The 25055-nt window shown below is 42.2% G+C and overlaps 2 long non-coding RNA genes across 4 annotated transcripts; both read right to left on the reverse strand.

Moving 5' to 3' along the window:
- Positions 1 to 3641: 3641 nt before the first annotated feature.
- Positions 3642 to 5747, reverse strand: LOC116227842 (uncharacterized). Its single transcript, XR_004166664.2, has 3 exons — positions 5398 to 5747; positions 3815 to 3883; positions 3642 to 3704 (listed from the first exon to the last, which is right to left on the reverse strand). It is a non-coding gene; the product is annotated as an uncharacterized LOC116227842 (long non-coding RNA).
- Positions 5748 to 19856: 14109 nt separating this feature from the next.
- Positions 19857 to 24799, reverse strand: LOC116227841 (uncharacterized). Of its 3 annotated transcripts, none has more exons than XR_016459226.1 (4): positions 24548 to 24799; positions 22395 to 22557; positions 21347 to 21515; positions 19857 to 20692 (listed from the first exon to the last, which is right to left on the reverse strand). It is a non-coding gene; the product is annotated as an uncharacterized LOC116227841 (long non-coding RNA). The 3 variants fall into 3 exon arrangements; XR_004166663.2 differs by having other exon boundaries at positions 19860 to 20654; XR_016459225.1 differs by lacking the exon at positions 19857 to 20692 and adding an exon at positions 20958 to 21137.
- Positions 24800 to 25055: the final 256 nt, after the last annotated feature.

The raw sequence follows: 25055 nt of genomic DNA on the forward strand, positions 1-25055 counted from the left end.
GTAAAACATATCCCTGCCATCTCTTTTGATTTCACCAGTGTGTTCCTTTGAAAAACAACACAGAAGAAAAATGCTTAGGCTATGGCAGGCTTTCATCGTACTCCCCAAATCTTAGTGCTCTTTTAAAGCAAATCATTACAATTCTATTCATCTTTTATGCCTGTAATTCAGAGTTTCAAGCACAGTCTTGGATAGAAGGGCCATTTGGGACACAGATAAATTGATGAAACATTGGCTTTGTCTTTTAAGCATTTGAAAACGATGACATGCATTTTGCTATTCAAACAGTTCTAAAACTGAGCAGCAGCAGCGAACGAAAGCAGAACTGAGTAAACTCACATCTGAACAGTCATTTGTGACACAATTTTTTAATAATGCTTCATCAAAACTCCCCAAGTTTGCTATTAAAGCATCAGAGCAGACAGCTCCCACCTGATGTTGAACTGACTCTTGAAAACGTGGCACAAAAAAAAAAAGGTTAATAGCTTCTGTATTACTTTCCTGGTGCTAACACTGCCCCACTGAGCCTGGTGAGCAGAATGGAGAAAACCCACGTTCACAGCTAACACCATTCATTTTCCATTCATGTTTCCATTATCAAGTCCAGTTTTTGAGGTTTAATAAGTCAGCAGTTCCAATTGCATGAGGCTGAGATTTGAAAACCAAGTTATCAGCAGAAAGGCACAGTTTGTGCTTATCTGCTTATCAACATCACTGTTCAAACCCACTCGGGTGGTGCTGAATAAGAGACCTAAAATCATCGTCTGCATCTTCTTTTTCATGTGTCAGAGGGCTTCTGAACATCAAATTTTCCTCCGGGGAAAGCAACAACAGGTGTGTTTCAGTGGAAGTATTACTAATGCTGCCAGCCTCGCAAGCTTTGGGCTTATTCCCACTGCTCCCTATTTATTCAAACAGTCTCCAGTGAACTGAGTTATTAGTTCAGATGCACGCGCACCAACAGCAACAGTCTGGCAATTCAGAATGTACAAACTTCAGGGCCTGACTGTATCAAGAACCTAAAACAGACAAGGCTCATAAGAAACCCAATATAACTTCCTTGGGAATTCAAGGGGTGAAGTGTTTCTGTGCATCCTACCAGCACAGGGCTGGGCATCGAGGCCAGGACCAGAGCAAGAGGCCAGCAGCTGTTTGTGCAAAACCAGAAAATACACCTGCAAAAATAGCAGGGGATCCTTGATATCCCAAACACCCATTCCCCTATTGGACACAAAACAGGCCACTATTCCACTGTGGTTCTACTGATTACCAGACTGCCCAGCCTCACAGGACAGCCTCTGTTCTCAGTATAAAAAAAAAAAAAAAAAAGGAATTAATTTCATTCTGCCAGAGAAATGTTTCAAGTAACTGAAATTAAACACAAGCAGAAATATTTCCTCTGTTTTTTTTTCCCCTGCCCAAACATTTTCATGTAAAATACTGAGAAAAAGGCACTGTAGTTCCTAAGGACTGCAATTTTTAAAGCTGTGTATACAGGTCAGGTACACAGGCCTTGCAGAAATGCAACAACTTCCCTGGGTTATTTCTGAAATGCCTGCTCTGAACGAAGGCAGATATGGACATATTCTTAGATAGTTCAAGTCAACACAGGCCTTTCCCCTTGGATGAAACACCAGCTGAGGGTTGACAACTTTCATCTTTTCAAGTGTCAGAGTTTTGGCTTCTGCAAAAAAGACAAAGTGCTGAACCCACCTGTGGAATGGAGAAAATGAATTCATTTGTCACAATAATGAAATCTCCGGCCCCAGAAATGCTTCTTTCTCTTCTACTCAAAACATTCCATGACCCCAAGTTGTCTCAATGGGTCTGGCAGAAAAAGTTGGCATTCACAGCACGGTCTGTGCCTTGCCCAGATGGGAGCAGGCTTGGGATATGGAGGTCAGACATCTAGGGGAGCTTCGTGCAGTTTTGTGTACGTTGTTTTATAGACAAAAGGCAGCACAAAAGCCTAGCCCTATAGGTATAATGAACCTTTCCACACTGGAGCACCTGGATATAATCAGGAGTAAAGCTGAATTCAGAACGCTCTCTCTCAAGACAATCTAATTATACCAATAAAGAGAGAACAAAAGACTTCAATTCAGGGATTCATTTCTCCTTCTTCTATATAATCACACCTTCTTTTGTTTTAGTCATGATTGTGAAAGCTAACAATGATGAAGCACCTCCAAATTGAGAAGATGAGCACATATAACTTGCTAGACTATCTTCAGCATGTTATGTAGTGTTCAATATTGATTTTGATTCAACTAGACTTCTATTAGAGTTATCTGTTCTAGCCAGCTGCCAAATATACCTGCTCAGTAATGTGTCCAAATTCATTAACAGTTTTGTTTTAATAATATTTCATTTTAAAGTTTAATTTTATCCACACATTAGCTTCGTATTACTTATGCAAATAAAAGCTTTATGGCTATATTAGCAATAATTCATTATCATTCCCTACTGGCTTAGTGAAGGAATTTGCAACTTTGGAGTACATCCAGAGCTTTTAATTGAAGATACTAAGGGAAGCCTACATTTAGTTAAAGTCGTTTGCACATAGAAATTAAATATGATTAGCGTAAGTCTCTAAAACTCTTTCCAGTCTCAAAGATAGATCGTGATTTTCCTTGAGCCCTGTCTGGATAGTGGTGTATTAACACAGAATCCAATGAGCATCTTAGGGGAAGGAGGCTACGGCTCTCACAGTTGGCATCTGAGGTAGGAGAGCAATCTGCTTATTGGAAGTTACCTCCACCTTCACTGTTTTGGCAGAGGTAACACTTGTCCCTTCCTCACACGTTTAGCTCACATTACGTCTAAGCAGAGGGTGAAAGGAAGGCAGTAGCTCTACCCATAGCAATTTCCTTTCTGGGTACTCAGAGCAATAAGTGCTAACATGAAGGCAAGGAATAGTTAGGGTTGTATGGCAGCATATGAAACTAGCTGTGCTTTCCTTCTGGGAGAGGGATGCGTGGTGGTGCAACTTGATTCATTTGTGTTGCTTTACACATCAAAACCAGCCCCACAGGGGGAACTTACAATAACTATAGATATACAGAGCACTACAAACACATAGAATTGACAGCACTTAAATGCAGTGTCTCTCCTTGGAGGGGAGAGAGCTCTCTGCAGCTGCCCAAAAAGAGTTTGAGGTGAGGTGGGTGTCAGCCTATGCACCCAGGTAGCAGCAATAGGATGAGAGGTGATGGGCCTTAAAGTGCACCAGAAGAGGTTCACGTTGGATGTTAGGAAACATTTCTTCTCCAAAAGAGCATTGCTGCAGTGGCACAGCTGCCCAGGGAGGTGGTGGGGGCACTGGAGGTGTTGAAGGAAAGGAAACGTGCTGAGGGACATGGTTAGTGAGCAATATGGGTGGTAGGTGGAGAATTGGACTTAGAGGTTTTTTCTAACCCTTAATGATCCTAGGATCTGTCACGTATCACCAAGGCAGTCTTACAGGGTCAGTCTTCTGTTCCAAGTATTTGCATCTCCATTTCAGTGTTGGAGGACTGGACTCTCAGGAGGTCCTTCCCACTTCGTTTCCAGTGGTGTTTTTTATCTCAAAAACTTACAAAGGAAATTGCATTCAGCACACTCCTGTCTTTGTGCTCCAAATGAGCTCTTGCACAACAAACTGACTCATGTTTACTTTATTATGTCCCAAGTCACAGAAGGACTGTAGGTATCTTCCCCATCTCCTAGAGAAGAAGATGTTTTAATTAGCCAATTATATTAGTAAAAAGCAATCTAATTTCTAGGCCAAACAATAGCGTGGCACAGATATTAAAATCAAATTAGCAAGGCATACCAGGGTTTTCCTCCAGCATGCAAAGGCGACCTCCTGCACAGATAATGAGCATTATGTCTGCATGGTGATCTGTGGCAGTGAAATACACAAACAGTGGTGAGTAATGAACACGGTAACAGGTTTAAGAGTTTCTCTCCACTGTCTCTCTCCAAATTTAATCTAGCTTAGCAGTAATCACGGTGTGTCCTTTGCAAAATATGCACTGTGCCAGCTTGTTCCTCATTCACAGCAGCAAGTTTTTTGCTCAAAGCAGAGACTTCACGTTTTGGATCCAGGATGATGGGTACTTTTGATTGCCAACTAGTGAAAGCTGAAAGGAATCTTTCAAAATTGTGCCCAGAATTCACCTTCGGTGATGGGAACAGAATGAAAATGACTTTGTTTGGGGAGTAAAAGCAGGTATTTACTAAACAACAAGCTGCTTTGAAAACACGTGTTTCCACCTTCCCCAAAGAAAGCAAAGAGAAGCCCATTGCTGGCTGCCTCATGCCAGCAATCCACGCACCAGCTGTGCTCCCTGACAACAGCAAAGTGATTCTCTCTGAAAAGCATCGTGGATTTGTCTGAATAAGACATTTATCCCTCAAAGGCCAGTGTGGTAGAGCACTCGTTTTGGAAAAGCTAACAGATCGATCCTGCTTAACCCCTACACTCAGAATCTTTATTACAACCCTTCACAGATTCTGAGGTGTAAAACCACCTCTAAGCAAAACAATAACAAAGTCTGCCAGGCAGGGAAACGGATGGAGTGGAAGAAATGCATTAGCACAACAGCTGCAGCAGGGATTGCCTGAGCTGAGCTCCTGAGCCCATTTCTGCAGCACACCACATGTCTCATTAGCTCCAGCCCTAAAGTAGGGTTGGGCTCAGAGCTGGAGTAATTGTTCCCCTAACAGCATGTGGCAGCCCAGCAACACCCAGCATCAGTGCTGACACTGTTCTAACCTGCTCTCATGTATAAAGTGAACAATTCCCCTACGTGAAATGGTAGCTTTTATGGGTGTAGCATCTCCACGTTTCTGAAAACAAACGTCATCTCTGCTGTAAATTGATGTCAGAGGACTGGGGGGCTGCTGTGCTTCCCTGGCTGTTTGGTGTTGGTACTTCTGGCTGGATTTGTTGCACTGCTAAACTGAGAGTGTTTACAATCAAAAAGAAAGGCAAAGGAAACACAAAGGAATCCCTGCCATTCTGATGCATCTGCACTCAGTGTTGATGGTTATCTTCTGAAGTTAATGGATCTCTGCATATTGTGCTCTGCCTAAAAGAGCATAAGGTCCTTCTATAATTTCTCAATCCAGAATTCCTTCCCCTCACATGGGACAACTACCTGCTACCCCATAACAAACAGAACCAGTACCACACCTTCCATGAGTTGAACTAAAAACTCAATTCTCTACATGCTTCTTGTCAAAAATGCATAGAGAAATACTTGACTTTTGAAACTGCTGAAATTCAAACCTAGGTCCCTTCCAATCCAAGCCATTCTATGTTTCTATGGCCCCAGGACTTGCTGCAGTTGCTACTGCTAAACATTTTCTTAACTGCCCACGTCCAACCAGGGATTAACGCCAGTTTCTTACATCTTCTGAAGACCACGATGTTTCTTCTGTCTGTTGGAGACCACGTCAGTACGTTATTTCTTTCACCATTTGCTCCTTACAGTAAATAAGATATTCTGAAATCGCAGCTGAATAATTCTGCAGAACTTCTGGCGCAGGGGATGTGCCTGTCAGCCCTCCTTCAGCTACGTGGTGTTATCTGTGCACTCAGAATCCTCTGTTCCACGAGGTCACCCTCTGTTATGCCTCATTTTCTTTCTTGTCATCTTTGCTCCTCCTTCAAGTCAGAATGGAATCAGATACGTCAGGCCTGGACTCTGTAATTACTTAAACTAATGCTTGCACATGGGAAAGGCTGCCATGGGAAGTGACAATTCCTGACTGCATAAACACTGTTTCTGATGCAACAAAATAGCATTTGGAAGCATTATGGATGGGTGTTCCCAACATTTTGGTACCCACAGATCCCCCAACCCACCAGCTGGAATGTATTTGCTCACCAATCCTCACAAACCCCCAGTTAATTTGACCACCAGGGCAACTTTGCTACAAACACCTGCAGCACCTCCATCACTTCCTCAGGATGCATTGCTCCTGAGCTTAGAGAAGGTGATCCTTGGACATTAACCAGCTTTCTTGGGCCCCTGCTTCCCTCCAGATCCCTTTCATATGGGATTCTACTGCACAGATCCTTGATAATGCCGAAGTCTGTTGTGAAGTACAAGAGAGGAGACTTCAGACAGTCCCCTTAGAACAAGGCTGGATGACTAACACAGTGAGGAGTCCGTAAAATCACATCCATGGCACTTGGCAGCTACCCAAGTACTCACAGCTAAAATTTATCTTCCATAATAGCACTTTTTTCCTTGCAATGTGACCAGGCCTTCAAACTGATGGCAAAGCAAGGAATTGTAGAACAGCAAGCACACACTGCTGCTCATGTCAGCTTTTCCTCCAACAGAACCCCACGTCCTTCACCACAGGGCTGCTCTCAGGGAGTTCTTCTGCCAGTCTGTGTTCATATCTGGGATTCCCCCAAAGAAAAGAATTAGTTTGACACTCTCAGGCTTCTGCAGCACAGCCAGCAGCAGGGATGGTAATACAGAAGCAAAGAACATACTGAGATCACAACGTCCAGATCCAGTTTGTGAAAGCTCCAACCATTTGTGAATTCTCCATAATCTAAGATCTAGCACCATGGTTTAGGAATGAACTTCCCTCCCCCACTGTTTAGCTACAAAGGGTTTGAGTAAAGAATGCTAAATTACATGCAAGTCACATTAAGAACAATCAGACTCATGTAATAGGGAATCTAATAGTTCATAAATGAGATGCAAATTCATTTTTACGGGTGCACTATAATAAGCCAATTATTTCAGAGCTCTTCAATTATGCGTTTTCAAAAAGCTGAATTGCTTTATATTTTTTTTTTTTTACTTTTTTAAGAAGCTTTAGGTTTTTCCATAGCTTACAAGGGAATGAAAATGTATCTGCCTTGCAAGCAACACCAATAAAACACCAAACCACCCCCAAAACCATGCCAAGCTTCGTGCAAGGAGCAACACAGACAGAAAAGAATAAGCCTGCTGGAAAACTGCACTCATAGCAAACATGCAGACAGTGGACCTCTCTGTTCCCATCAATTAAAGACGTTGAGGAACCCATCCTATAGCAGGCTGGCACAGGTATCACCACGTGTGAGGTTAGATTAGGGAATCTCCACATCAGCAATAACACAACATGTCTGTGCACAGGATTGGCATTGAGCTCATTGGCAATAACTTACTGCCCTCAAAGTAGCCCTTGGGACTTCTGGGACTCACATCCTGTAATGAGATGGTTTTCCTTTAGAAAAGGAATCAACAACTGGATACCCTTCCCAAAACTTCTGCACTGTTTTTCTTCTTGGAAACTGGGGACAGAAGAATGGAGGCACTGGTTTGGTCAGGAAAAAACTAACCTGAATGACTGTGCAAAGGCAAAGCATTCTCACTTGTACGTGACTTGCAAAAGAAGTAAAATTGCACAAGAACCCAGCCAGATTCTTTGTAGCCTGTATGGTAACATCTTTTGATGCTGATATTATTGATATTGTGGCCCCAAGAACAAGGAATTCTGCTAATACAGATATCCTACCTGAAACAAAGCAGCACAGCTGGAAAACTTAGACAAGCTTTCAGGCACATTGGCTCTTCTACTCAAGTCTGAAAGAAAAGAAGCAGACTTAAAATTCGCACTGCACTGTTCTTCAGTTGCATTTAGTTTTGAACAATGCTGTTTTTATTTCAGAATTTAAGTAGGGTTGCACTCCTGGAACATACCAGGCAGTTTAAGTTTCTACTTAGGAGCCTTCTCTGGAGGATTTACCATCCAAGAGATTTAGGCATGGGCTTTCCTACCAGCACAGATTTTGCTGTTTAAAGCCCTATGGCATGATAATGATAAAAGCAGAACGTCTGGTTTTCCTCCTCCCTTTCACCCTCATTGTGAGCCTCTCCCAGTTTTGCTGCCAGGCCCAGTTGAGCACAGCTCAGTCCAACACCTCTGACCAATCTCCTTGGACAGAACATCCCAGCAGACTCTGTTTCTGAGCAGAAGCAGAAGAAGCAATAAAGATAAATTACAGCGCGGCATTTTACACTGTTTAGATTTTCTAGAGGCAATACAAAATTGACGTTCAGATTTAGAACTAATTGTTTAGCTTGGAAAACAATTTTTTGACCAACGCTCAGAACAAAGCGCATCAGAGTTTGAACACATTCTCATGTAAATCTGCCTGAACTCTTTGCAACTGGAAAACGATCCTCATTTTAATAAACTGATTCAAACAAGGAAATGTATATAAAATATACTGTGAAGTGTCTGACATCTGGCTGCCCCAGGCATGCAGACACCCAAGGTCAGGCTGGAGGGGCTCTAGCATCTGATGGAGCTGTGGGTGTTCCTGTGCAGTGCAAAGAGTGGCACCAGATGGCCTTCATGGGTCCTTCCCAACTCAAAGAAGCCTACGATTCTATCATCTGGATCAGAACTTCTGTGACTACAGGCTGTCAGGTCAGAGGTTGCTTTTATGAAGAATGTTCCTTTTAGCAGAGCTATCTATAAACACAGCCTCCAAATCAGCAGCCAGTTGACCTTCTGGACAGAATAATTTTGATGGTATTCTGGGCTTATAATGCTGTAAACCATATTGTGAATACATACATCTTAGGTAAGAAGCTTAATAATAAATTAGTTTTTTGTTTTTTTTCATTCAGCTGAAAGGCAACGCAAGCCATAGCTTTATTTACAAAAGGTTAAACATTTCTTTAATTGGATTGCTGGCATTTAAGTGTGCAGCAGAATATTCTTCAGCAGTGTCCCTTTTATTTGTGACTGGAGAAGTGCCTAGAGAAATGCCAAGGGAAGATTTCATTTTAATAAAAAAGAGAAGCTTAAGATCCCTTTGGAGGCTTATGTTACATCTCAAAACTACCATGAACTAATGAATTTAATCTAAAAGGTCCCCAACCACAGAACCGAAGAGAAATTACAAGACTGGCTTAGCTTGACCAAGCTGTGCATGTCAGCAGTTGTATCTCAGTGCTTACATCCTGTAAAGAATACCAACATAGTCATTTGAAATACATCTTAAAATGAGCAATATGGTTGAGCTACAGCATTCTAATGACACTTCTAAGAACCACTCACGTCAGAGGCTTGCAAGCTGAGTAAAAGGAAAAGCTGCTCCTTCCTCCTCCCACGAGTCAACGCTTTGGAAGAGATCGCATGCCAAAAAATTCTGCTGCCTGGAAGAAAAACAGCCCCTCGTTGGCTCATATTGGGGTCAAGCTGAGGACCCAATTCTGCATGGTGCTGGAATCTGAGCACACTCAGCCCTCCTTGGCTGAGTTATTATCTCACACTTGTTATGCGCACAGTATGGAAGTCTCCTGGGAGAGTGGCTAATGTACACTTTGCCTCCCTAGAAAGCAGGGTGGGAATTTATGAGGAAAGAAAATCAGGCCTATAAATTACACAGAGGACCTTTAAGTGGAGGTATAAGTTTCATTACTGGAGCACGTTACTGGATGGTCAAAATTAAAAACAGCTTCTAGAAAGGGGATTGCATTTAACTTTCCATTTGGGGGAAAAGAAGAAGGGAATGTGATGAAAGTTGTCCCTCAGAGGTCTATACTGAGACCAGTAATCTTCATCAGTGATGTCTGCAGTGGGATTGAATGCACCCTCAGCAAATCTGTGAGTAATACCAAGCTATGTGGTCTGGTTGTGGCGTGATTGACAGAACTCCAGGATGGAATGACATCCAGAGAAATGCAGACAGGTTGAAGCAGTGGGCCCAGATAACCTCATGAGGTTCAACAAAGCCAAGCATTGCAGCAATCTCCCTTATCAGTACAAACTGGTGGTGAAAGGATGGAGTATAGCCTGGCTATAAAGGACAAGGAACTTGTGGATGGCAAGCTGGACATGAGCTAACAGTGTGCCCTCAGAGCCCAGAAAGCCAACTGTTACAGTGGTCTGTATCAAAAGAAACGTGGCCAGCAAGTCAAGGGAGATGATCCTGACCCTCTGCTCTACACTGGTGAGATCTCTCTTGGAGTACTGCACTCATTTGTGAATTCCTCAGTAAAGGAAAGACATGGAACTCTTGAAGTGCATCCAGAGGAGGGACACAAAAATGATCAAACAAAACAAAATGAAAATGATGAAACCTCCCCTTTGAGGACAGGCTTAGAGAACAACTGGGACTGTTCAGGCTGGAGAAGAGGAGGCTCTGGAGAGACCTGAGAGGCCTTTCAATACCTAAAGGGAGTTTATAAGAAAGAAGGGAGCAGACTCCTTAGCTGAAACTGTTGTGAAAGGAGAAGGGAAAATGATTTCAAACTAAAAAGAGGAAAGATTTAAATTGCATGAAGACACAGTTTTTTATGGTAAGAGCAGTGAAACACTGAAATGGGTTGCCCAGAGAGGTGGTGGATGCTCCATCCTTGAAGACATTCAAGGTCAGACTGAACGAGACTGATCTAGCTGCAGATTCCCAGCTGTTCATTGCAGGGAAGTTGAACTAGATGACCTTTAAAGGTCCCTTCCAACTCAAATGATTCTATGATTCTATGAAACAATTTCAAACACAACCTTGATTAACTGGACAAATTACAAACGATGACACCAAGTTTGCACTGATACAGTAGGTGAGCAGCATGCAAGTTATCCACTGTCAGGTACTTCTAGTTTAACATCTCATTTTGCCCTCTGAAATGTGGTAATTAGAACATTACCTTCATAATACTGATGCATTTAAGAGACAGAATCCACCTGGAATATATTTTTAGTAATGTCTTAGAATGTATGAGTCTCTAATCCCTGTGCAATGGTTGAGCTCCAGCTGCAGAGGCCAAGGAGAGGTGATCAGAACATGAACAAGGAAACTCCTACATCAAGGTAGGATTGCCTAACTCTTCTAGCAAAGAGCAGAGCAGCAGCCTTCCCCAGCTACAAACCATCCTGGAGTCTTGCACTCAAACCTCTAAACCTGTATCAGCCCCTATGTGGGAAGGACCCTCCAGAGATGAGGTTCTGCCCCCCACTTTACCTACTGCCTGAAGTATTTAAAGGAAGATGAAACACAGATCAGAGGCCATTTCTTTTCTCACCAGATACCCATCCTCCCACAAACACAAAACAACCCAAGGAAAATTTTCCTGTCTCCCAAATCTCCAAGTATGGCTCTACTGTTTGAAGTAACAACTCCCAGTGCTGAGATATGACGAGCTCATTTTATGAAAAAGTGAGTAGCACACCTTTGTGGTGCTACAAAAAGATGGAGAAAGGACTATAAATACTCTTAACAACTTAGAAAAACAGGAGGCAAATCAAAACAATCCATGACTGCATTAAATCAATAGTCCTCGATGTTTAAGTCACTAATGCAAGTTTTAAGAATTTCCAGTTGCAGCCCTCAGCTTTCCAATTCTATTCTCATCCTGAAAGAGTGGAAGTCTCACCAGCTCCAGAATAAAGACATAAGTTTATTTCCACACAGACCTTCAAACAGAACTGCTGACAGACAGTTCTTATTGGAATGGAAGAATCCATATTCATACAAAACACTTCACATTCTTGTTTGCATTCCAACACGCCGTCCCTCGAGAAACATCAGGAGAAAGGAAAAAAAAATAATTCTTTAAACTTTGGAATGATGACATCTCACTCCAAAATGTCAACTGTTTTAAATCACAGCTCCGATGTTTAGAACAGCTTAAGACAAAAGTAAAATGCCTCACTGAATGTTAGCCAAGCATTCTTTAAGCCTCCAAAAAATGGATCTTTTTCCTTAATTATTTTTTCTCAGTCATTCTAAAGCAACCTTTCTGGTTTCATCTGAAACAAAAGCAAATCTGTAACAAGACATTTATTCACATAGGGTCTCTTCTCCTGTCCAGCTGTAAATCTACATCCAATGTATGGCAGTGATAGCTTCCTTCTCGTCATGAGAAAAAGTCCTGGCAATATCAATTTGAGTTTCTTCTGATCTCGAGCCACATATTTTTCCTTTGAGTTGTGATTCTTTGACTCTACTCGCCACGCTCTGCACTGCATTTTTACATTTAATGAGGTTGCAGGCTGCCGTTTTTCACTATTATCCTTAATCAAGTTTTATTGATTACTGGGATACAGCATCAATGGAAACAACATTACAAACAAATGGAAAAGCTGCCCAGAAGCAACTGGTATGTGTTATAGCAGAAAACACACTATGTTAAAATATATATATGTGTGTGTGTGTGTATATAAAATGATATAAAATGTCATTGCCTCTACCATTCAATCCAGTGTACTCCTTGTTGTGCACTCCCTGCAAGACGTTCTGATGATCATGAATTATACTGCATCCCTGTAGTCCTGACACTTGTTGCAATCTGTCTGATGGGGAGAGGCTGAAGGTACATGTATGCAGCCACCAAGGAAGAGCTAGAGGCAGAAGCATCACCCATTCTTCAGTTGGTGAGGGCAGGTAAAAATCCTGTTACCCAAAACTGGCTACCTCTCACTCAGATAGAAAGAAAGCTGCTGAAGCAAAAGATGGTGAAACACAGTGGTTACTTACTTTGAAGATATCTAGAACTTAATCATACACAAGTTAGTGGCACAGAAACCGCCTCAGCCAGGTCCTATCATAGGTAATATGCTTGCAGAAAATTAAAAATAATAAAAAAAAAAAGTGAACAGTTATTCTCATTGTAGGGGATTAAATTAAAATGCATTTGCTATTCAATAATAAAATCCATGGGTAGAAAGTAAATTGGCAAATTTTAAACCCCTCATGAATGGCAGCTTACGTACTATCAAGGTAATGCTAGAACATAAAATAAGAGAATGGTGGAACTTAAGATATGCAATACAGTTGTGCCCGAGGGACTGAGCTAATTAAAAAATCTCTGCTAGTTCTTAAATGTTCATTATTATTTAGAATGGATGTTTGAATGAAAGCAGGGTGACAGAGGTGACCCGTATTGACATGTGCATTTTCATGAAGAGCGTTGAGAAAGGAAATGAGTACGTTTGCAAGTCAGAATCCCATTAAGCACTGCAATCCATTAAGATACAGGCTCTGCCTCATATTATCATGTCATTCTCCAAACTCTTCCCATCCTTTTATAAGTTGCAATTTCCCAAGACGAAGGAACCAAAAAGTCACTTCCACTCTACCACTTTCAGCTCATCTCTTCATTGCTATACATGATTTTGGCATGGGACTCATTGTACCTTGTAAAAAAAAAATCCTTCAAAGAAAGCATGGTTGAACTCTTAATTCCCTTATTTCAAAATCCCCAACTGTATTCTGTAAGATTAATGACTAAATATTTTCTGTGAAGAATAAACACCAAACAAAGCGTTGCTTGCACGGAGTGGGAAAAGAAATCCTCAATTTCATGTAATTTATGTCTCTGTATGCCATGAAAGAAATGGATCTCTCCCCGTACACCCAAGTAGAGCTACATGGGCAATTAACAGTCAACAAAAGGAAAACATAACTCTAAATTTCTCCTTCGTGCATTACAGTGATCTGAAAAGGATAATCATATTAATGCTGTTCATCATGGCCATCATTTGCAGGAGATAAATTAGCCAGGTTTAAAGAAATAAACCAACTCCACCACAAACTTCCACCACATGTTGAGCATATCAAAAACTCTGCGCAATTATCGCGATTATTTCAGCATCTCCCCCACCTCCTTTTAAGCTTCTGGATGCTGTTTGGAAGAAAATCCTTTTATTCTATGTTGCCTGCAGATGTACATCCTTTGTCCTTCCTATAATACTGTTGTGATGTAATGATGCTATCCTGGAGCTCCCCGGTGCCTCCGCAGTGGATGTGATGAGTCCAAGTGTTATTAAGAGGGGGACATTTTCAAGTTGTCTACACCATGGGAGACAGCAAAGCAGAGCTTAATCAGGCACGGACTGAGGATCTTTTCCAGCTGGTACCACTGGTGCTCAGCACCAGATTGTTTTGTGACATTTCTGTGCCCTTTATTCAGAGACACTGGGATGGGAGAGTGGTGCTGCAGTGGCACAGCAAGCCAAGGTGGGATCCTTGGAGGTGCCCAGGAACCATGGGGATGTGGCACTGAGGGACGTGGGCATGGTGGGGTGGGTTGATGGTTGCATTTGGTGGTCATTTCCAACTTTAATTATCCTTTATCTTCAGACTGTCGTTTGGCAATACGGTTGCAATGCTCACGTGCTTATTGCCCAGGTTTTGCAGCTTTTTTTGGATTTTTTTTAATCCTGCTTTGTTTTCCCAACAACATGCCTGTATTGGTATCTTTCTCTTGAATTTGCTTCTTTATGTGTGCATTAATTGCTAAATTACTATGTGCCATATCCTTTCAGCTGCTCATTAATGTATTTGTAACTATGATATTTTATGGCAATTTAACTGTGGAGATTACAAATAGAAATATCAGCTAAAACCAGAATGATTAGCAAACCAAGATGAATGCTGTGAATTAATCATCATTTCAGACATCACATTAAGGTTTTAAATGTTCATCTTAATATGGCAGATACAAATTGCTGAGGCGAGAAGAGTCCTTGCAGTTTCAACTATACCAAATACCAGCCCTGAATCACACACACACACACTGGAAGGTGTTAACTAACCTTTCAGTCACACTTACCTGCACAGAATGACCTCCATGTTTTAGCAGATAGTTGTTAAATGGCCACACAACAGTTATTCTGACAGTTTCCACACTTGGATTTTTTGGGTGCTGTGTTGAGGAGTGCATTAAAGGCACAGCATGCACTGCAGCCACTCCTTTTGCTAGTTAGACCTGAAAGAATAAAGCTCACTTGTCTGCAAGTCCTGCTGGGGGAGGACACGCAGTACTTTCTGAGTTTATGCAGCATTTGACACAAGAGACAAGTCCTCATTTATTTAAAGGGCCTTGGATGCTGAGAGTTTTCTTTTGCAAAATAATGGAGAAAGCCCATTTCATACTAAAGTAACAGATGTGACACCCTCTACCGTGATACACAAATACGTTCCTCCTTTGTCCTAAAACAGAAGCAAACATGCACTCCCCACGTTTTAAATTACACAGCACTGGCTCAGCTAGACAGAAAACGCGCACGGTTACTGCAGACAAAGATTAATCTTTCTTTGATATATTCAATACTTCACACGCTCCACATTATCTGGTGAGTATATATGCCTTGCCTTCAAGAACGTGATGTACTGTGCCATACATCATCGTCTCATTTATTGAGTGCACCTCTGCACAAGCATTGGCACATCCCTGCCCAGGGTCAGGATCACGTGCCAATCTTCTGCCTTGCTTCTCCCTCCCAGCCCCTGGGATCTGCTGTGCGCCACCACTGCGTGTTCTGTGCAGCAAGATGCCTCCTCACCCCTCTCCTGGATGGTCCCACACTGCAGATGAGGTTTCCATTTGCCACGTTCACAGGAAGGTGATTGCAGCTTAACCAAGTCAGCTCTGGTTTCAGAGAGATTTTTGGAGCAGAACACACTTCTTGTTCCTACAACAGATCCTTCTTAAGACACGTGCTGTGCCCACAGAATCCTTTGAGTTGGAAGGGATCCTGAAAGGTCATCACGTCCAACTCCCCTGCAAGGTGCTTAGAAATAGGAGAAGGGAAAAACAGTCATATATAAATTCAAACAACTTCTAATGACATTAATTCAATTTGTTACATTGAAGACGTGGACTACTGCAGGGAAACAGCCCAGAGTAATGTCTTGCAGTTCTTTGTTACAAGCAAAGACCAATTTGGTTCATGTCATACAACGGATGGGATGTTCTGTCCTCTGGTGTGATTAAAAAGACTCTCTAACCTCATTTATATCTCTTTCTTCAGTGTACATATCAGAATCGTCGCCTACAGCTGAACTTAAATGGAAGCATGCTGCATAAATATTGATACTTGCTGTGATTAATATTGCTATTTATATTAGCGATGAATTGGGTTCACATAAAAATAATTAGCACAGCATGCCTGGGTATTATTTGCTCCTAATTATATCACAGTTCATTTCACCAACAGCAACGTGTCACCAAGTCAATAACAACCAATGATTAATGCACAGAAGGTATTACCTTAAAATAATATCCTGTGTAACTCCCTGTGTTCCAATGAAATACTGTTAAAGAGCTCATGGCTGAGGAGCAACCAGAGTCCCTCGTCTCTGAGAGCTCTCCTAGCAAACACCTCACGGAACAGACGGACTCAGGCAATTACATCCCAGTCACACCACCCAGGCAGCAGCATAAATATAACAAACATGTAATAAAGCCAGCAGACAAAACCCTCCCCAGAGTCCGCCTCCCGCATCTGCCCAGCCTCACTCATCTCCCAGCTCCCCTGAGCAAGTCATTTAAGCACTCTTTGCCATCTGGAAAGCCAGGACACTGCGGCTGCTGCAGCCCTCACAGGCTAACAGGAGATTCTGGTTACTGGGGTTTGTGAAGAAAGCTGAGATTTGGGGACAAGGCGAGTCATTACAAGGTCCGTTCTGCGAGATGCCTGCTCTGGCCTGCATCCAGCAAAGCACTTAAGCACACACTATGAAAACTTTTCTGCTAACTGTATCAGAGAAAATAATTCCAACAGCTTAAAGGTAGGGCAGTTCAGTACAAGGGTGGATTCCAAGATACGAGAAGAGCAGTTCTACGATGTTCTCCAAAGCAGCGTTTTATCTTCAGGCTTCAGATGGCACCTGAGACATTTAAACAGGCACAAGTGGCCACATATCAAAGTTGGAATCAAAAGCTTCAGCAGGTACAGATTCACATACAGATCACTTTAAGGGAGCCAATACCAAACTTCTTTTTGCTCATCACTTAGTACTTAGGACAAACTTGGATGTAGGCTCATACTCCGTGCCAGCAGCTGTCAAACACGCAGCCAGCTAACGAACACTAAATATCCTGCTGTAAATCACCGCAGTCGGGATTAACGCACTGAGCATCTTCACGGTGTGCTACTGCCCCCGTGTGTAACACACATTTCTAACAGCAATCCTAGAACGGGGAAACGTCTGCATGGCTTTCTTATCACAGCGCTGGTGCAGCAGCTGAGATGAAATGGCCTCGTTCCCTGCAGCTGGAAGCCAAACGAGAAAAGAAGACTGGGAGGGGATCTGATTCGTGCTTGTAAATATGGAAGAAAAGGTTGGAGGTAGATTGATGAAGCCAGGCTCTTCTTGGTGGTGTGTAGGACAAGGAGCAGTGGCCTAAAACTTGAACATAGGAAGTTTCGTACAAACATACGGAAGAACTTCTGTATGATAAGGGTGACAGAACACTGGAGCAGGCTGACAAGGGAGGTGGTGGAGTCTCCGATGGAGATGGCTCTGGGCAGCCTGGGCTGCTGGTTGGCAACCCTGCACATAGCAGGGGGTTGAAGCGAGATGATCACTGTGGTCCTTTTCAACCCAGGCCATTCTGTGATTCTATATTCAAGACCTGGCTGGCTATGTGACCTATTGTAGGGTTCCTGCATTAGCAGGAGGGTTGGACTCAATAGTCTCCTAAGGTTCCTTCTGTGATCTTGGTGGGATATCTGACTTCTTCTGGACCTGTTAATGACAGGACAGTGCTGTTCCTTCTCATTTACTCCACAACTTCGTATATCTCCAGCAGACATTTGTAGCAACAAAGCACAGCAAAGAACAGATCTTGAGACAGTGGAGGTGAGATTTTTCAGGACAGTTCAACTATTACATATAGAATCAAATAACACAAACGCGTACATTTTCAGCAGAGTAACTGAAGTGCTTGTGAACATCTGTCCCAAAGTGTTACTCTCAACACTTAACAAAGCACAGGTCTCTTTGGTAAAAAAATGAGCACACTGCAGAACCTGGCAGAGCTCAAGAAATATCTGTGTGCTGGGTACAAACATCCAAAAAAAAGGGAAAGCACACAACTCAACGCAGAAGCAGCAGAAAGTCTCCATTCAGATCAACCTCTGTGTAGCAAAGGTTTCTCCCACTGAAAATTCATTTTTGTTTCCTGTCCTGTAGTCTCCTCAGAAGCTGCTCACCCAGTGATGTCAACGTGCAAATAGAGCTGAGAAGTCAAGGAATAATAATAATAATAATGTCAGAGAAAATATTACCACGTCAATCATTTTCTTTTTACTTCAAGCAAACGTAATGCTTCTAACTTATTGCCTGGAATGCTGACAATAACGTTGCATAAAAACAATAAAAAAGCTCACTCTGTCATTTTGCCAGTGTTGAAATTGAACATTTTGAGATGACTCAAAAACGGGAATTACTGCGCAAAAAAAAATCCACTGCCTTCTCTTGCACTGAGACCCAGTTTTGTAATCAGCATTTTTTATAAAACAAACAAACAAACAACAACATAATGGCAAAAATTCCCAGCAGCTGTACTTAGTACCTTGAGAACTGAGCTGCACAGCAAGTACTGCAATTTATGAAAAGAAAGATGAAGAGGATTCATTTTGTTTCTCCTACTTCCTAAGCACATATTTCCCCTAATCAATGTCAATGGAAGCACAGCCCCCTCCTCTGCCAACATGGGACACAGAGAGCTTGCCTGCAGCACTGGCCTTGCAAACCCAATGACAAAAGAATAATATCTCCCTTTTTCTGTGTATCACATGGCTCCCATTCCCACAAACCATGCACCAATGTCTCACCATCCCATTTCCAACAAGCTGGGAAACAAGTGCAGTATGCAGCTGCTCTCTTCCCCCACATTGCCAGGATTTAAGAGCATGGGCTGCCATTGCTGGTGCTAGAGCTCTGCTGTTGGGGCTGTAACTGCAACTGAGTGTACTCACCAGATCAAGCCAAGGCAGTTCCAGTGTACTAAGGCAAGTGTTTGACCAGTCCCCGTGTTCTGGATTTTTCAGGGCACAGAATGAACCATCTCTTATTGCAGATCATAGGGACTCACCTTATTTTGCAGCAGAAGATGGGAACTGAGACATCCCTTGGAAGCATTTGTGATCCCTTTCAAGAAGGCATCAGAGCACCTGTTCCATCTTTAAGTTGCATCCATACCTGTGGCTACACCTGAGGAAGCCACAGAACAACTAAGGAAAGGGAAGTTTATTTACCCATGGGCTACAGAGCAACGTGTACCTGCACAGGAAAGCTTCAAGATTACACTGGGAACAAATGAAATCATTAGTCTAATAAAATGAGATCTATCTCATTTCACATCTCATATCTTCAGTTCAAGCCAAAGGGAAAGGTATTTAGCAGACACTGAGTGCTTCAGCATCAGAACTAAGTGAGCCTCCAGGCTGGACCCCCTGGGTATACCAGGGCAGCTATGAGACCTGAAGTTAACATTATACAAATTCACATCACAGCTATTTTATAGCTACAGAATGCAACAGGGAGTGCAAGCACAGGACAGGTTACACTAGAAATGGTTGTGAGCCTTCATGCACCTTCCAGATGGCTTTGGCTCACAACAGACGAAGGGCCCAGCCCTGGCCCAGCCTCCAGCTGCTCATTCTGAGAGCACAGAAGTGAAGCAAGCAGCTTCAAAGCAGAATTTCATCTTCTGGCAATCCTAGATATGCAATGTCTCAGATAGCAGTGGGCACCTCTGCGCCCTTTCCAACTAACAGCAATATTCTCCTACGTTGCCATCTCACTCCACGGCTCTATCTTTCAAGATGAATTAACCCTTTGGATGCAAGATTAATTTCCCAGTGCAAAGTGCACACCTACAGATCATCAAAGTGATAATGAAGAGCAACACGTCTGCCAGAGAGAAGGAGCTGTGTGGCAACGTCTGATGGATCGCTGCAGAACATCTCGGGGTATTCGCTCCATTGCCTCCATCCTGCAGGCAGTACAGCAGGAAAGACAGCTGATACATGGTTACCCACAGAATGTATATTAACATGTTCAGGTTTATGAAAATATGCAGGCTAAGCTTTTTCCTTGCTTTTTTTTTTTTTTTTTTTTTTAAGAAGATATTTTCCTCCAACAAAACCGATTTTTAAGTATGGAACAGTCATTTGCCAGGTTTTCAAAGCCATCTGTTTTCAAAGCTTACCTTCCTTGTTGTTTACCACAGGCTGTCTATCTGTTTTAACAACCTCCACTGGGATTTCACATACCTCATTATGCAAAATCACTGCTTATGCATTCACTCCAGCACTTGTCTAACTAATCTGCACTCATAACACCTTCCCTCGAAGATGCAGCATCCCTCTTCAGAGGCTGCAGATCAAAAACAATAGTAGCTGGTGTCATAGCAAGACAAAACATTGCCTCCTGTGTATTACTGTTGTGATATAGGCCTAATCCAAGACTGCTTGGAGCTGCTAAAATATAATAAAAAAAATGTCCTATCACAAGAGATTTTGTATCCTATGCAAGATAAAAAGCATCTATTTTTAATGCTGAGACTTCTGCTTTTCTTCGTCAAGAGGATTCTGAGCATTATGGTCTCTTGGGCTCATCCCTGGCAATGTGATGAGCATCCTCAGCCTCCTCTGAAGCTCCCCGTGATCTCCTATCAGGTTTATTCCATGCACCAGGCACGGCCCTAAAATCTGATGGAGCTGCCAGGCCTTCCAAATCACTCTGGCCTGTCGTGTCCAGTTTGACTGGGGACCCTTTAACGGCACATCACTGATACAATCCATCACATTAAGAGCTTGCTGGGGGATGCTTTAATTCACAGATTGTTAACACAATAGACCATAAAGTCTGGTCCCATTGTGGCTGTGTCAAGAGGATCCTCGGGTAGCTGAAAAAACAGAGAGAGAAAAGGAGAGAAAAGATATCCTTTATTGGCACATTAGATCCACTGTCCTCTTCAAATACCCACGAGAATCAAAATTTAGGAAGATTATTTTCATATAATTCAAGTATTACTTCATCTTCCTGGAAAATATTGCTACCATCTCTATTTGTCTGTATATTCTAAAGTTTGAAAGCCAAACATAAAATTTGCTACTCTTAGATCTTTAAAATCTTACAGCTGCAATGACACTGCTATAGAGATTTAGCACAAACTCCAAAAGACAAAGTGACTTTAAATTATGTTTATTTTACGTGAGGGAGCAAAGGGAACTCCTTTTGAGCAAAGCACAAGAGGCTGAAGCAAGAGAAAAAAAGTGAAATGTCATGGTTATGATTTTGGAGAGAAAAAATAGAATACATCAGTTCTGTAAGAGGCTTTTCATCTATGAAACTGGAGGCATTTTCATATCACTATCCCATTTCACACCTGAGAAAACAGAGATCAGATGTAAAGGAAGGGAGGGGGTGAGGAAGATCCTTCCCAAAATAAAACACTCATCTTGGATGCACCTGTACCACGTGCAGCAGCACAGGGCCATGGGGAGAAGCCGCCTGCTGAGGCGGCTGCTGGCAGCAAACAGAAGCAGCAAACAGGGGCAGCATCTCTCCAGGGTGTGGGACAGGCTGGGATTTTACCTAGAGCTGCATCCTGCAGGGCCCAGGCAGCACTGCCACAAATCTGTCAACACCTCCGGATCAGCTTCACTCCCTCTGAAACCAAAGCAGCTTTTCGTGGAGCGAGTGCTCATGGAGTGAGGCTCCAGGAGAGAATTACCTCCAATGTCCACACTCATATCTTGTGCCACTGCAGAAACAAACCCTGAATCAATACATGTATTTCACTGCATCTTTGTTTTCCTTTGACACAAAGCGGAAATCCACTCCCTGTTGCAAAACATCCTGTGGTTACATATGCTGTTATTTAGAACAGTAAATACCTGGCCTGCCGTGTACACCAAAGGAACATGGCAGGGCCGTGGCTGTGATTGAACATCAGTGTGCCCTAACATCAGGAAACTGCAGGGAAGGGATGGGATTATGCTGGTGTAGGGTCTGGATAAATGGGGAATAAAAAGCAGGGTTTGCACAAAGTTGTCCAAATGATTTATATAAATGCCAGCTACCAACAGGATTAGATTAACTTTCAGCTTCAGTGAATGCTGATTTCTTTGGAACCAAACCCTCTGCTTCTAGAGTCTGCTGGAAATAGCAGCCTCTCTAGCCAAGATGCATCACAATTACAATGCTTAAGAATAGTGGTTGGGTTGCCCGAGGACAAAACCCCATTAGTTTAGATTACAGGTCAGATAGCTAGAACAGACATGTTGGATGTTTGGTTTTAGACTAATACACTCTCATCAAGAACAGTTCTATTCTTTGCTGCACAGCTGGTTTTCAAACCAGCACAGAGCAGAGAAACAATATTAGCACTGTTCTTAAATACTCCTTTCTAGCTCACTCATGATGTAATTTAGAAAGCTGTTATAACAGGGATCAGAACTACATTAAACACAATGGAAGTCAAGCTGTGGGAGACAAACATATAAAACAAACACTTTACTAAAAGGAATGAAGTATTTGGTGTAGGGATCCTGAGCTCAGTGCTGCCAGCTGCTTCCTGGAGCTGCTGATGGAACAGCAGCCATCACAACACCAGCCTGGATGCACTGCTCTTATTGCTCACCTTCACATCAGGATGGATTCTGCTTCATTAACACTTGAAATTAGCATGACTTCTATTTCATCACCACTTTTCTGAGAGTTTAAATTCTTTAGGCTGAGGACCACTTCCTCCTTTCTGCCAGGTCTGCACAGTGTGGGGCTGGAAGAATGGCTCTTGGCTGCTGCTGAGATAATCAGAAGAGACAGACTGCTCAGAAATTACTGCCGGACTGCAAGTGCAGACAGTATGCAAGAGGTACTTCATATATACTCATAAATGGAAAGATAGTTCTCTGCAGCTTTTAATCATTTCCAAGCAGGGCAATCTTCAGTATGCTAGTTTTAAAATCTTCATTAACTAATCTAATGGTAAAGATGAAGCTATAAAGCACAGTTATCAAGCAGACTCCAAGAGTTCAGATCACAGATGAGCTTTAGAACAAAGTCTGACAGCAAGTGTTGGGAAGAAACCAGATAAAGCATATTGCTCCTCTGTGGTTTTATCTTTGGGGGGTTCTTTTGGCTCCTGGGACCACAAGGTTGAATACTAACAGCCTCACTGTCCCACTCTCTACATCCCTGAACTCAGCCATTTGCATTTGTTGGTGAGTTCATGGAGATGAGCCATCAGCATCAGTAGGAAGCATCAGTGACTCACTGGACAAACCCTGCAGCAAAGGGGTACCACACATTTGATGTGCTTATTTCTAGGATCAATAAACACTGTGCTTTCCTAACAGCCCTGTGGAGCCTGCTGGTGTCAGAAATCTGGCAATAAAACTCATCTTGTGACACGCTCATATTTAAATCTTGACATTGTTGATTAGAGATGTGGGTTTAGATGAATGTTTTTGCACCAGTTGACTTCCAGAAATGAGTGGTCTGAAACTGCTAGCACCAGTGATTGGTTTATTGTATAGCTTAAATCTGGATTTTGCAGCAAAGCTGTAGAGGATTTAATTGACTCCTTTTAAAGCTTGACTCTCGGCTACAACATCAATATTAGAAGAGAAAACGTCGTTTCTAATTTAACTTAATTTTTAAAGAACATGTTTCTGTAACCCTAGGTATGTAATATCTTTTTATTTTAATTGAAAAACATCTCTTTTAAGTGATAAAGTAGGCTAATATGAAAGCTGATATTCAGTTAACCAATAATTTCAAAGTAAACAGATCCTTTATGCATAAATAGAGGCCATCAGTCAGCTTTGGTCTAATTCCTCTGAACTCAAAAAAAAATTAACCCAGAAAGGAAGTAACTAGAAAAGATTTTATGCAGATCTGAATAGGGGTCTTTGTGTAAGCAAGGAGCGAGGCAGTTGCTGTCATCATGAACCATGCTACTGGTACATGGTGTTCTTTTGATTTCAGAGACTCAGGGCATATTTATGATTAAAAACAAAAAACAAACAAAAGAAAAAACAGCCAACATTCTACCCTGGGATTGGAAGCTCTGTGTTAGCTGACTTCAATTAAAATATTTAAGCTTGGGTTTTAAATCATGCTAGCAGCTTGAGCTCAGATTCCTTGCTATGAAGGTCCCATGCGGATACGTAATGCACCGTGATAAAGAACAGGAGAGCAAAATCAGAACATATGTGATTTAAAAGGCACATTGCAACCATTTTAAAACCAATTATCTCTTCTCAAAATACTAAAGAAGGGAGAAAACCACTCACTCTAAATCTTAACTGGACTCCGTCCAGAGCCATTAATCCAGGAAATCAAAACATGAATGCTGTCCTTTTTTCAAATCCTCAACTTCTTGTTAAGTTTGATTTCTCCTTGCTCCATCCTTTGAGTTAAGATGGGATCAGATCCTTAAAACAAATATTTGATGAACATAACATGAAGCGATTTCACATCAAGTTTTGATGAAAAATAGCAGACTAACGTTTTCTATGCCTTAAGAAGACAGGAATTACTGCCTTTCTCAGATCCAATTTTCTCTCCTTTATTAACAATCACCTTTAAATAAGGTAACCATAGCAATGCTTTTCAACCTTGATATCTTTTGTTCTGTTTGCTTCAAGACCAAGTCACAACATTGTTCTCATCAACAACTCTTACGACAAACAATTTCAATGCTAAAACATTATTTTAAAGCATGGTATGAGACAGAGCTTTATCTTTAAAACAGAAGGCACAGTGTCTGTGCTAGCACAATGTTCTTACCTTAGCTTTAGGCTCTTCAAGAGTTTGAAGAGCTTCACACTCTTCAAAACATCTCTTCAGTCTGCTGACATACAACTGTTCCTCCCCTAAACAGCACACGATGTGCTGTTTAGTCATGTGAATAACTACACTACCATCTAACTTATCACTGAATTGTAAATTCTCAGAATCATTAAGGGTGAAAAGACTACTAAGATCTCCAACAGTCAACCCACTCCCACCATGCCCACTGCCCACGTCCCTCAGTGCAGCATCTCCATGGTTCTGGAACGTTTCCAGGGATGGTGACCCCACCACCTCCCTGGGCCACTGCATCATCCCTCATTCTGAGGGGAGATGTTTCCCAGTATTCAACCTGAACCTCCCCTGCTACGACTGAAAGCCATCACCTCTCATCCTATTGCTGTTACCTGGGAGAGGAATCTGACTCATGCCATGCCACAGCCTGCTATCAGGGAGTTGTAGAGTGCAAAATGAAACCACTGTCTTTGTGAATTGCTTATGTATT

Source organism: Phasianus colchicus, chromosome 21 (genome assembly GCF_987193195.1).
Source record: "Phasianus colchicus chromosome 21, bPhaCol1.hap1.1, whole genome shotgun sequence".
In the NCBI taxonomy this organism is placed as follows: domain Eukaryota; kingdom Metazoa; phylum Chordata; class Aves; order Galliformes; family Phasianidae; genus Phasianus; species Phasianus colchicus.